The sequence below is a fragment of the Rutidosis leptorrhynchoides genome, chromosome 4 (assembly GCF_046630445.1).
Source record: "Rutidosis leptorrhynchoides isolate AG116_Rl617_1_P2 chromosome 4, CSIRO_AGI_Rlap_v1, whole genome shotgun sequence".
NCBI lineage: Eukaryota > Viridiplantae > Streptophyta > Magnoliopsida > Asterales > Asteraceae > Rutidosis > Rutidosis leptorrhynchoides.
In genome coordinates this window covers 320,287,216-320,303,018 of record NC_092336.1, presented here as the reverse complement: position 1 = coordinate 320,303,018, position 15,803 = coordinate 320,287,216, and positions in this window count along the sequence as shown.

The window sequence follows — 15,803 nt, the reverse complement described above, 5'->3', positions numbered from 1 at the left end:
GCGGCAAAGTGTGAGGTCTACGGACCAGGGGTTAATAGAACGAAAGGAACAAATGGTGTCGGAACGAGTAATGGCGGAGCAAGTAGTGTCGGAGCAAGTTATGCCAATGTAGTTTGTTATAAATGTGGAAAACCAGGCCACATTATTAGAAATTGCCCGAACCAGGAGAACACGAATGGACAAGGCCGTGGAAGAGTTTTCAATATTAATGCGGTAGAGGCACAGGAAGACCCGGAGCTTGTTACGGGTACGTTTCTTATTGACAATAAATCTGCTTACGTTTTATTTGATTCGGGTGCGGATAGAAGCTATATGAGTAGAGATTTTTGTGCTAAATTAAGTTGTCCATTGACGCCTTTGGATAGTAAATTTTTACTCGAATTAGCAAATGGTAAATTAATTTCAGCAGATAATATATGTCGGAATCGAGAAATTAAACTGGTTAGCGAAACATTTAAGATTGATTTGATACCAGTAGAGTTAGGGAGTTTTGATGTGATAATCGGTATGGACTGGTTGAAAGAAGTGAAAGCGGAGATCGTTTGTTACAAAAATGCAATTCGCATTATACGAGAAAAAGGAAAACCCTTAATGGTGTACGGAGAAAAGGGCAACACGAAGCTACATCTTATTAGTAATTTGAAGGCACAAAAACTAATAAGAAAAGGTTGCTATGCTGTTCTAGCACACGTCGAGAAAGTACAAACTGAAGAAAAGAGCATCAATGATGTTCCCATTGCAAAAGAATTTCCCGATGTATTTCCGAAAGAATTACCGGGATTACCCCCACATCGATCCGTTGAATTTCAAATAGATCTTGTACCAGGAGCTGCACCAATAGCTCGTGCTCCTTACAGACTCGCACCCAGCGAGATGAAAGAACTGCAAAGCCAATTACAAGAACTTTTAGAGCGTGGTTTCATTCGACCAAGCACATCACCGTGGGGAGCTCCTGTTTTGTTTGTCAAGAAGAAAGATGGTACATTCAGGTTGTGTATCGACTACCGAGAGTTGAACAAACTTACCATCAAGAACCGCTACCCACTACCGAGAATCGACGACTTATTTGATCAACTACAAGGCTCGTCTGTTTATTCAAAGATTGACTTACGTTCCGGGTATCATCAAATGCGGGTGAAAGAAGATGATATTCCAAAGACTGCTTTCAGAACACGTTACGGTCATTACGAGTTTATGGTCATGCCATTTGGTTTAACTAATGCACCAGCTGTGTTCATGGACCTTATGAACCGAGTGTGTGGACCATACCTTGACAAGTTTGTCATTGTTTTCATTGATGACATACTTATTTACTCAAAGAATGACCAAGAACACGGTGAACATTTGAGAAAGGTGTTAGAAGTATTGAGGAAGGAAGAATTGTACGCTAAGTTTTCAAAGTGTGCATTTTGGTTGGAAGAAGTTCAATTCCTCGGTCACATAGTGAACAAAGAAGGTATTAAGGTGGATCCGGCAAAGATAGAAACTGTTGAAAAGTGGGAAACCCCGAAAACTCCGAAACACATACGCCAGTTTTTAGGACTAGCTGGTTACTACAGAAGGTTCATCCAAGACTTTTCCAGAATAGCAAAACCCTTGACTGCATTAACGCATAAAGGGAAGAAATTTGAATGGAATGATGAACAAGAGAAAGCGTTTCAGTTATTGAAGAAAAAGCTAACTACGGCACCTATATTGTCATTGCCTGAAGGGAATGATGATTTTGTGATTTATTGTGACGCATCAAAGCAAGGTCTCGGTTGTGTATTAATGCAACGAACGAAGGTGATTGCTTATGCGTCTAGACAATTGAAGATTCACGAACAAAATTATACGACGCATGATTTGGAATTAGGCGCGGTTGTTTTTGCATTAAAGACTTGGAGGCACTACTTATATGGGGTCAAAAGTATTATATATACCGACCACAAAAGTCTTCAACACATATTTAATCAGAAACAACTGAATATGAGGCAGCGTAGGTGGATTGAATTATTGAATGATTACGATTTTGAGATTCGTTACCACCCGGGGAAGGCAAATGTGGTAGCCGATGCCTTGAGCAGGAAGGATAGAGAACCCATTCGAGTAAAATCTATGAATATAATGATTCATAATAACATTACTACTCAAATAAAGGAGGCGCAACAAAGAGTTTTAAAAGAGGGAAATTTAAAGGATGAAATACCCAAAGGATCGGAGAAGCATCTTAATATTCGGGAAGACGGAACCCGGTATAGGGCTGAAAGGATTTGGGTACCAAAATTTGGAGATATGAGAGAAATGGTACTTAGAGAAGCTCATAAAACCAGATACTCAATACATCCTGGAACGGGGAAGATGTACAAGGATCTCAAGAAACATTTTTGGTGGCCGGGTATGAAAGCCGATGTTGCTAAATACGTAGGAGAATGTTTGACGTGTTCTAAGGTCAAAGCTGAGCATCAGAAACCATCAGGTCTACTTCAACAACCCGAAATCCCGGAATGGAAATGGGAAAACATTACCATGGATTTCATCACTAAATTGCCAAGGACTGCAAGTGGTTTTGATACTATTTGGGTAATAGTTGATCGTCTCACCAAATCAGCACACTTCCTACCAATAAGAGAAGATGACAAGATGGAGAAGTTAGCACGACTGTATTTGAAGGAAGTCGTCTCCAGACATGGAATACCAATCTCTATTATCTCTGATAGGGATGGCAGATTTATTTCAAGATTCTGGCAGACATTACAGCAAGCATTAGGAACTCGTCTAGACATGAGTACTGCATATCATCCACAAACTGATGGGCAGAGCGAAAGGACGATACAAACGCTTGAAGACATGCTACGAGCATGTGTTATTGATTTCGGAAACAGTTGGGATCGACATCTACCGTTAGCAGAATTTTCCTACAACAACAGCTACCATTCAAGCATTGAGATGGCGCCGTTTGAAGCACTTTATGGTAGAAAGTGCAGGTCTCCGATTTGTTGGAGTGAGGTGGGGGATAGACAGATTACGGGTCCGGAGATTATACAAGAAACTACCGAGAAGATCATCCAAATTCAACAACGGTTGAAAACCGCCCAAAGTCGACAAAAGAGCTACGCTGACATTAAAAGAAAAGATATAGAATTTGAAATTGGAGAGATGGTCATGCTTAAAGTTGCACCTTGGAAAGGCGTTGTTCGATTTGGTAAACGAGGGAAATTAAATCCAAGGTATATTGGACCATTCAAGATTATTGATCGTGTCGGGCCAGTAGCTTACCGACTTGAGTTACCTCAACAACTCGCGGCTGTACATAACACTTTCCACGTCTCGAATTTGAAGAAATGTTTTGCTAAAGAAGATCTCACTATTCCGTTAGATGAAATCCAAATCAACGAAAAACTCCAATTCATCGAAGAACCCGTCGAAATAATGGATCGTGAGGTTAAAAGACTTAAGCAAAACAAGATACCAATTGTTAAGGTTCGATGGAATGCTCGTAGAGGACCCGAGTTCACCTGGGAGCGTGAAGATCAGATGAAGAAGAAATACCCGCATCTATTTCCAGAAGATTCGTCAACACCTTCAACAGCTTAAAATTTCGGGACGAAATTTATTTAACGGGTAGGTACTGTAGTGACCCGAACTTTTCCATGTTTATATATATTAATTGAGATTGATGTTTACATGATTAAATGTTTCCAACATGTTAAGCAATCAAACTTGTTAAGACTTGATTAATTGAAATAGGTTTCATATAGACAATTGACCACCCAAGTTGACCGGTGATTCACGAACGTTAAAACTTGTAAAAAAAAACTATATGATGACATATATATGGTTATATATATAGTTAACATGATATTATGATAAGTAAACATATCATTAATTATATTAACAATGAACTACATATGTAAAAACAAGACTACTAACTTAATGATTTTGAAACGAGACATATATGTAACGTTTATCGTTGTAACGACATTTAATGTATATATATCATATTAAGAGATATTCGTACATCATAATATCATGATAATATAATAATTTAAAATCTCTTTTGATATTATAAACATTGGGTTAACAACATTTAACAAGATCGTTAACCTAAAGGTTTCAAAACAACACTTACATGTAACGACTAACGATGACTTAACGACTCAGTTAAAATGTATATACATGTAGTGTTTTAATATGTATTTATACACTTTTGAAAGACTTCAATACACTTATCAAAATACTTCTACTTAACAAAAATGCTTACAATTACATTCTCGTTCAGTTTCATCAACAATTCTACTCGTATGCACCCGTATTCGTACTCGTACAATACACAGCTTTTAGATGTATGTACTATTGGTATATACACTCCAATGATCAGCTCTTAGCAGCCCATGTGAGTCACCTAACACATGTGGGAACCATCATTTGGCAACTAGCATGAAATATCTCATAAGATTACAAAAATATGAGTAATCATTCATGACTTATTTACATGAAAACAAAATTACATATCCTTTATATCTAATCCATACACCAACGACCAAAAACACCTACAAACACTTTCATTCTTCAATTTTCTTCATCTAATTGAACTCTCTCAAGTTCTATCTTCAAGTTCTAAGTGTTCTTCATAAATTCCAAAAGTTCTAGTTTCATAAAATCAAGAATACTTTCAAGTTTGCTAGCTCACTTCCAATCTTGTAAGGTGATCATCCAACCTCAAGAAATCTTTGTTTCTTACAGTAGGTTATCATTCTAATACAAGGTAATAATCATATTCAAACTTTGGTTCAATTTCTATAACTATAACAATCTTATTTCAAGTGATGATCTTACTTGAACTTGTTTTCGTGTCATGATTTTGCTTCAAGAACTTTGAGCCATCCAAGGATCCATTGAAGCTAGATCCATTTTTCTCTTTTCCAGTAGGTTCATCCAAGGAACTTAAGGTAGTAATGATGTTCATAACATCATTCGATTCATACATATAAAGCTATCTTATTCGAAGGTTTAAACTTGTAATCACTAGAACATAGTTTAGTTAATTCTAAACTTGTTCGCAAACAAAAGTTAATCCTTCTAACTTGACTTTTAAAATCAACTAAACACATGTTCTATATCTATATGATATGCTAACTTAATGATTTAAAACCTGGAAACACGAAAAACACCGTAAAACTGGATTTACGCCGTCGTAGTAACACCGCGGGCTGTTTTGGGTTAGTTAATTAAAAACTATGATAAACTTTGATTTAAAAGTTGTTATTCTGAGAAAATGATTTTTATTATGAACATGAAACTATATCCAAAAATTATGGTTAAACTCAAAGTGGAAGTATGTTTTCTAAAATGGTCATCTAGACGTCGTTCTTTCGACTGAAATGACTACCTTTACAAAAACGACTTGTAACTTATTTTTCCGACTAGAAACCTATATTTTTTTTGTTTAGATTCATAAAATAGAGTTCAATATGAAACCATAGCAATTTGATTCACTCAAAACGGATTTAAAATGAAGAAGTTATGGGTAAAACAAGATTGGATAATTTTTCTCATTTTAGCTACGTGAAAATTGGTAACAAATCTATTCCAACCATAACTTAATCAACTTGTATTATATATTATGTAATCTTGAGATACCATAGACACGTATACAATGTTTCGACCTATCATGTCGACACATCTATATATATTTCGGAACAACCATAGACACTCTATATGTGAATGTTGGAGTTAGCTATACAGGGTTGAGGTTGATTCCAAAATATATATAGTTTGAGTTGTGATCAATACTGAGATACGTATACACTGGGTCGTGGATTGATTCAAGATAATATTTATCGATTTATTTCTGTACATCTAACTGTGGACAACTAGTTGTAGGTTACTAACGAGGACAGCTGACTTAATAAACTTAAAACATCAAAATATATTAAAAGTGTTGTAAATATATTTTGAACATACTTTGATATATATGTATATATTGTTATAGGTTCGTGAATCAACCAGTGGCCAAGTCTTACTTCCCGACGAAGTAAAAATCTGTGAAGGTGAGTTATAGTCCCACTTTTAAAATCTAATATTTTTGGGATGAGAATACATGCAGGTTTTATAAATGATTTACAAAATAGACACAAGTACGTGAAACTACATTCTATGGTTGAATTATCGAAATCGAATATGCCCCTTTTTATTAAGTCTGGTAATCTAAGAATTAGGGAACAGACACCCTAATTGACGCGAATCCTAAAGATAGATCTATTGGGCCTAACAAACCCCATCCAAAGTACCGGATGCTTTAGTACTTCGAAATTTATATCATATCCGAAGGGTGTCCCGGAATGATGGGGATATTCTTATATATGCATCTTGTTATTGTCGGTTACCAGGTGTTCACCATATGAATGATTTTTATCTCTATGTATGGGATGTGTATTGAAATATGAAATCTTGTGGTCTATTGTTACGATTTGATATATATAGGTTAAACCTATAACTCACCAACATTTTTGTTGACGTTTTAAGCATGTTTATTCTCAGGTGATTATTAAGAGCTTCCGCTGTCGCATACTTAAATAAGGACAAGATTTGGAGTCCATGCTTGTATGATATTGTGTAAAAACTGCATTCAAGAAACTTATTTTGTTGTAACATATTTGTATTGTAAACCATTATGTAATGGTCGTGTGTAAACAGGATATTTTAGATTATCATTATTTGATAATCTACGTAAAGCTTTTTAAACCTTTATTGATGAAATAAAGGTTATGGTTTGTTTAAAAATGAATGCAGTCTTTGAAAAACGTCTCATATAGAGGTCAAAACCTCGCAACGAAATCAATTAATATGGAACGTTTTTAATCAATAAGAACGGGACATTTCACTACATACCAACAATAACCTTGGATCTAGCAGTACAGGAAATCGTGTAGGATGCACCTACAAAGAATTCACTGCCTGCAAACCTTTGGAATTTGATGGAACCGAAGGACCGATCGGATTGAAACGGTGGACCGAGAAGGTTGAATCGGTGTTTGCCATAAGTAAGTGTACTGAAGAAGACAAAGTGAAGTACGCTACGCATACCTTCACAGGTTCTGCGTTAACATGGTGGAATACCTATCTAGAGCAAGTGGGACAAGATGATGCGTACGCACTACCGTGGTCAGCATTCAAGCACTTGATGAACGAGAAGTACCGTCCCAGAACCGAGGTCAATAAGCTCAAGACAGAACTTAGAGGGTTACGAACCCAAGGATTTGATATTACCACGTACGAAAGACGATTCACAGAATTGTGCCTATTGTGTCCGGGAGCATTCGAAGATGAGGAAGAGAAGATCGACGCATTTGTGAAAGGATTACCAGAAAGAATCCAAGAAGATATAAGTTCACACGAGCCCGCCTCCATACAACAGGCATGTAGAATGGCTCACAAACTAGTGAACCAGATTGAAGAAAGAATTAAAGAACAGACTGCTGAAGAGGCCAATGTGAAGCAAGTCAAAAGAAAGTGGGAGGAAAACGGTGATAAGAATCACCAATACAACAACAACAACAATCGTAACATCAATCGCAACTACAACAAACGGCCCAACAACAACAACAACAACAACAACAACAGCAACAACAACAATCATCCCAACAACAATAATAACCGCAACAACAACAACAATCAGAAGCAACTATGCCAAAGGTGTGAAAAGAATCACTCGGGGTTCTGCACCAAATTTTGCAACAAGTGTAAAAGAAATGGTCATAGCGCGGCGAAGTGTGAGGTCTACGGACCAGGGGTTAATAGAACGAAAGGAACAAATGGTGTCGGAACGAGTAATGGCGGAGCAAGTAGTGTCGGAGCAAGTTATGCCAATGTAGTTTGTTATAAATGTGGAAAACCAGGCCACATTATTAGAAATTGCCCGAACCAGGAGAACACGAATGGACAAGGCCGTGGAAGAGTTTTCAATATTAATGCGGTAGAGGCACAGGAAGACCCGGAGCTTGTTACGGGTACGTTTCTTATTGACAATAAATCTGCTTACGTTTTATTTGATTCGGGTGCGGATAGAAGCTATATGAGTAGAGATTTTTGTGCTAAATTAAGTTGTCCATTGACGCCTTTGGATAGTAAATTTTTACTCGAATTAGCAAATGGTAAATTAATTTCAGCAGATAATATATGTCGGAATCGAGAAATTAAACTGGTTAGCGAAACATTTAAGATTGATTTGATACCAGTAGAGTTAGGGAGTTTTGATGTGATAATCGGTATGGACTGGTTGAAAGAAGTGAAAGCGGAGATCGTTTGTTACAAAAATGCAATTCGCATTATACGAGAAAAAGGAAAACCCTTAATGGTGTACGGAGAAAAGGGCAACACGAAGCTACATCTTATTAGTAATTTGAAGGCACAAAAACTAATAAGAAAAGGTTGCTATGCTGTTCTAGCACACGTCGAGAAAGTACAAACTGAAGAAAAGAGCATCAATGATGTTCCCATTGCAAAAGAATTTCCCGATGTATTTCCGAAAGAATTACCGGGATTACCCCCACATCGATCCGTTGAATTTCAAATAGATCTTGTACCAGGAGCTGCACCAATAGCTCGTGCTCCTTACAGACTCGCACCCAGTGAGATGAAAGAACTGCAAAGCCAATTACAAGAACTTTTAGAGCGTGGTTTCATTCGACCAAGCACATCACCGTGGGGAGCTCCAGTTTTGTTTGTCAAGAAGAAAGATGGTACATTCAGGTTGTGTATCGACTACCGAGAGTTGAACAAACTTACCATCAAGAACCGCTACCCACTACCGAGAATCGACGACTTATTTGATCAACTACAAGGCTCGTCTGTTTATTCAAAGATTGACTTACGTTCCGGGTATCATCAAATGCGGGTGAAAGAAGATGATATTCCAAAGACTGCTTTCAGAACACGTTACGGTCATTACGAGTTTATGGTCATGCCGTTTGGTTTAACTAATGCACCAGCTGTGTTCATGGACCTTATGAACCGAGTGTGTGGACCATACCTTGACAAGTTTGTCATTGTTTTCATTGATGACATACTTATTTACTCAAAGAATGACCAAGAACACGGTGAACATTTGAGAAAGGTGTTAGAAGTATTGAGGAAGGAAGAATTGTACGCTAAGTTTTCAAAGTGTGCATTTTGGTTGGAAGAAGTTCAATTCCTCGGTCACATAGTGAACAAAGAAGGTATTAAGGTGGATCCGGCAAAGATAGAAACTGTTGAAAAGTGGGAAACCCCGAAAACTCCGAAACACATACGCCAGTTTTTAGGACTAGCTGGTTACTACAGAAGGTTCATCCAAGACTTTTCCAGAATAGCAAAACCCTTGACTGCATTAACGCATAAAGGGAAGAAATTTGAATGGAATGATGAACAAGAGAAAGCATTTCAGTTATTGAAGAAAAAGCTAACTACGGCACCTATATTGTCATTGCCTGAAGGGAATGATGATTTTGTGATTTATTGTGACGCATCAAAGCAAGGTCTCGGTTGTGTATTAATGCAACGAACGAAGGTGATTGCTTATGCGTCTAGACAATTGAAGATTCACGAACAAAATTATACGACGCATGATTTGGAATTAGGCGCGGTTGTTTTTGCATTAAAGACTTGGAGGCACTACTTATATGGGGTCAAAAGTATTATATATACCGACCACAAAAGTCTTCAACACATATTTAATCAGAAACAACTGAATATGAGGCAGCGTAGGTGGATTGAATTATTGAATGATTACGACTTTGAGATTCGTTACCACCCGGGGAAGGCAAATGTGGTAGCCGATGCCTTGAGCAGGAAGGACAGAGAACCCATTCGAGTAAAATCTATGAATATAATGATTCATAATAACCTTACTACTCAAATAAAGGAGGCGCAACAAGGAGTTTTAAAAGAGGGAAATTTAAAGGATGAAATACCCAAAGGATCGGAGAAGCATCTTAATATTCGGGAAGACGGAACCCGGTATAGGGCTGAAAGGATTTGGGTACCAAAATTTGGAGATATGAGAGAAATGGTACTTAGAGAAGCTCATAAAACCAGATACTCAATACATCCTGGAACGGGGAAGATGTACAAGGATCTCAAGAAACATTTTTGGTGGCCGGGTATGAAAGCCGATGTTGCTAAATACGTAGGAGAATGTTTGACGTGTTCTAAGGTCAAAGCTGAGCATCAGAAACCATCAGGTCTACTTCAACAACCCGAAATCCCGGAATGGAAATGGGAAAACATTACCATGGATTTCATCACTAAATTGCCAAGGACTGCAAGTGGTTTTGATACTATTTGGGTAATAGTTGATCGTCTCACCAAATCAGCACACTTCCTACCAATAAGAGAAGATGACAAGATGGAGAAGTTAGCACGACTGTATTTGAAGGAAGTCGTCTCCAGACATGGAATACCAATCTCTATTATCTCTGATAGGGATGGCAGATTTATTTCAAGATTCTGGCAGACATTACAGCAAGCATTAGGAACTCGTCTAGACATGAGTACTGCCTATCATCCACAAACTGATGGGCAGAGCGAAAGGACGATACAAACGCTTGAAGACATGCTACGAGCATGTGTTATTGATTTCGGAAACAGTTGGGATCGACATCTACCGTTAGCAGAATTTTCCTACAACAACAGCTACCATTCAAGCATTGAGATGGCGCCGTTTGAAGCACTTTATGGTAGAAAGTGCAGGTCTCCGATTTGTTGGAGTGAAGTGGGGGATAGACAGATTACGGGTCCGGAGATTATACAAGAAACTACCGAGAAGATCATCCAAATTCAACAACGGTTGAAAACCGCCCAAAGTCGACAAAAGAGCTACGCTGACATTAAAAGAAAAGATATAGAATTTGAAATTGGAGAGATGGTCATGCTTAAAGTTTCACCTTGGAAAGGCGTTGTTCGATTTGGTAAACGAGGGAAATTAAATCCAAGGTATATTGGACCATTCAAGATTATTGATCGTGTCGGACCAGTAGCTTACCGACTTGAGTTACCTCAACAACTCGCGGCTGTACATAACACTTTCCACGTCTCGAATTTGAAGAAATGTTTTGCTAAAGAAGATCTCACTATTCCGTTAGATGAAATCCAAATCAACGAAAAACTCCAATTCATCGAAGAACCCGTCGAAATAATGGATCGTGAGGTTAAAAGACTTAAGCAAAACAAGATACCAATTGTTAAGGTTCGATGGAATGCTCGTAGAGGACCCGAGTTCACCTGGGAGCGTGAAGATCAGATGAAGAAGAAATACCCGCATCTATTTCCAGAAGATTCGTCAACACCTTCAACAGCTTAAAATTTCGGGACGAAATTTATTTAACGGGTAGGTACTGTAGTGACCCGAACTTTTCCATGTTTATATATATTAATTGAGATTGATATTTACATGATTAAATGTTTCCAACATGTTAAGCAATCAAACTTGTTAAGACTTGATTAATTGAAATAGGTTTCATATAGACAATTGACCACCCAAGTTGACCGGTGATTCACGAACGTTAAAACTTGTAAAAAAACTATATGATGACATATATATGGTTATATATATAGTTAACATGATATTATGATAAGTAAACATATCATTAATTATATTAACAATGAACTACATATGTAAAAACAAGACTACTAACTTAATGATTTTGAAACGAGACATATATGTAACGTTTATCGTTGTAACGACATTTAATGTATATATATCATATTAAGAGATATTCGTACATCATAATATCATGATAATATAATAATTTAAAATCTCTTTTGATATTATAAACATTGGGTTAACAACATTTAACAAGATCGTTAACCTAAAGGTTTCAAAACAACACTTACATGTAACGACTAACGATGACTTAACGACTCAGTTAAAATGTATATACATGTAGTGTTTTAATATGTATTTATACACTTTTGAAAGACTTCAATACACTTATCAAAATACTTCTACTTAACAAAAATGCTTACAATTACATTCTCGTTCAGTTTCATCAACAATTCTACTCGTATGCAACCGTATTCATACTCGTACAATACACAGCTTTTAGATGTATGTACTATTGGTATATACACTCCAATGATCAGCCCTTAGCAGCCCATGTGAGTCACCTAACACATGTGGGAACCATCATTTGGCAACTAGCATGAAATATCTCATAAGATTACAAAAATATGAGTAATCATTCATGACTTATTTACATGAAAACAAAATTTCATATCCTTTATATCTAATCCATACACCAACGACCAAAAACACCTACAAACACTTTCATTCTTCAATTTTCTTCATCTAATTGAACTCTCTCAAGTTCTATCTTCAAGTTCTAAGTGTTCTTCATAAATTCCAAAAGTTCTAGTTTCATAAAATCAAGAATACTTTCAAGTTTGCTAGCTCACTTCCAATCTTGTAAGGTGATCATCCAACCTCAAGAAATCTTTGTTTCTTACAGTAGGTTATCATTCTAATACAAGGTAATAATCATATTCAAACTTTGGTTCAATTTCTATAACTATAACAATCTTATTTCAAGTGATGATCTTACTTGAACTTGTTTTCGTGTCATGATTTTGCTTCAAGAACTTTGAGCCATCCAAGGATCCATTGAAGCTAGATCCATTTTTCTCTTTTCCAGTAGGTTCATCCAAGGAACTTAAGGTAGTAATGATGTTCATAACATCATTCGATTCATACATATAAAGCTATCTTATTCGAAGGTTTAAACTTGTAATCACTAGAACATAGTTTAGTTAATTCTAAACTTGTTCGCAAACAAAAGTTAATCCTTCTAACTTGACTTTTAAAATCAACTAAACACATGTTCTATATCTATATGATATGCTAACTTAATGATTTAAAACCTGGAAACACGAAAAACACCGTAAAACCGGATTTACGCCGTCGTAGTAACACCGCGGGCTGTTTTGGGATAGTTAATTAAAAACTATGATAAACTTTGATTTAAAAGTTGTTATTCTGAGAAAATGATTTTTATTATGAACATGAAACTATATCCAAAAATTATGGTTAAACTCAAAGTGGAAGTATGTTTTCTAAAATGGTCATCTAGACGTCGTTCTTTCGACTGAAATGACTACCTTTACAAAAACGACTTGTAACTTATTTTTCCGACTAGAAACCTATACTTTTTTTGTTTAGATTCATAAAATAGAGTTCAATATGAAACCATAGCAATTTGATTCACTCAAAACGGATTTAAAATGAAGAAGTTATGGGTAAAACAAGATTGGATAATTTTTCTCATTTTAGCTACGTGAAAATTGGTAACAAATCTATTCCAACCATAACTTAATCAACTTGTATTATATATTATGTAATCTTGAGATACCATAGACACGTATACAATGTTTCGACCTATCATGTCGACACATCTATATATATTTCGGAACAACCATAGACACTCTATATGTGAATGTTGGAGTTAGCTATACAGGGTTGAGGTTGATTCCAAAATATATATAGTTTGAGTTGTGATCAATACTGAAATACGTATACACTGGGTCGTGGATTGATTCAAGATAATATTTATCGATTTATTTCTGTACATCTAACTGTGGACAACTAGTTGTAGGTTACTAACGAGGACAGCTGACTTAATAAACTTAAAACATCAAAATATATTAAAAGTGTTGTAAATATATTTTGAACATACTTTGATATATATGTATATATTGTTATAGGTTCGTGAATCAACCAGTGGTCAAGTCTTACTTCCCGACGAAGTAAAAATCAGTGAAAGTGAGTTATAGTCCCACTTTTAAAATCTAATATTTTTGGGATGAGAATACATGCAGGTTTTATAAATGATTTACAAAATAGACACAAGTACGTGAAACTACATTCTATGGTTGAATTATCGAAATCGAATATGCCCCTTTTTATTAAGTCTGGTAATCTAAGAATTAGGGAACAGACACCCTAATTGACGCGAATCCTAAAGATAGATCTATTGGGCCTAACAAACCCCATCCAAAGTACCGGATGCTTTAGTACTTCGAAATTTATATCATATCCGAAGGGTGTCCCGGAATGATGGGGATATTCTTATATATGCATCTTGTTATTGTCGGTTACCAGGTGTTCACCATATGAATGATTTTTATCTTTATGTATGGGATGTGTATTGAAATATGAAATGTTGTGGTCTATTGTTACGATTTGATATATATAGGTTAAACCTATAACTCACCAACATTTTTGTTGACGTTTTAAGCATGTTTATTCTCAGGTGATTATTAAGAGCTTCCGCTGTCGCATACTTAAATAAGGACAAGATTTGGAGTCCATGCTTGTATGATATTGTGTAAAAACTGCATTCAAGAAACTTATTTTGTTGTAACATATTTGTATTGTAAACCATTATGTAATGGTCGTGTGTAAACAGGATATTTTAGATTATCATTATTTGATAATCTACGTAAAGCTTTTTAAACCTTTATTGATGAAATAAAGGTTATGGTTTGTTTAAAAATGAATGCAGTCTTTGAAAAACGTCTCATATAGAGGTCAAAACCTCGCAACGAAATCAATTAATATGGAACGTTTTTAATCAATAAGAACGGGACATTTCATTCTATATCTTCCTTCACCTTCAACAATCGATCAGAGAAATTCCCATACAACCATACATCAATGAATTTGATTCTAAAGCTTTTAAACGAAAACATAATCGATCCTTATAAATTGTTTGTATTAAATAGTAAACAAAAAAAAATTAATAAAAAAAACCGCTGTTCCATCGTGAAAACTCAAATGGTGATTTCAAAAATGAGACAGTTTTAAACAAAAATTTCTTCACAACATAGGTAGCAAAACAACACTAGAATCTTTCTGAACAATTAATTTAAGCATAAACCTAAAAACGAGCATGAATTTCGTGAAGAACAAAAATGTTGACTTTTAGATTCTAAACTTTGACTCCGAAATTCTCAAACATTAAAAAGAATTGGAAACTCATAATTTGCAGAAAGATTGAATAAAGGATTACTAACCATACTGCAATATTACATTCTAAAATAGATTTCAAAATTGAGGTATGGATTAATTGAAGCAAGAACAGAGCCGACATGTTTCAGTATTTATGTTTAATTCAAAATTAATTCAATTTTCAACAGATGTACTGATAATTGTTATTGAGAAGGTGTAGTTGATAGAATGTGATAATTATTCGGAGTAATTTACTTGGTTTATAGCATATAGGTCGATGGAATAATTATACAGAAAACAAAAGAACAAAAAATAAAAATATAAAAAGGGGAAAGGGATAGCTAACAACTCTGATCTTATTGAGATTGAGTTGTGCGATTTTAAAGGTAAGAAATAAATTAGACTACAAGATGAAAGGTATCTTAAACTGATTCCTACGCAAGTTTCCTTGATTTAATATTTATATGATAAATACTAATAATTAATAAATGTATATAATTGTATTTAGATAAAAATGTATCAGAATACGTATTTTTATATTTGTAAATCTGTATTTTATATGTATATATAAGTATTTATATATATCAGTATTTGTAAGGCTGTATATTGATTATATCTATATCTATATATAGAATATATAATGAAAATATAATAATATCAATTATGCATGCTTTAATTTTTAGTAATAATAATGAAACTAATAATAATAATAATTCTTAATAATAATTTCTAATAACAAATAATAATAATGCTAATATTAATATACATATTTATAAATATGTAGGTAATGATATGTCAATTATGTTATAACTTGTAGTTCTATATATATATATATATATTT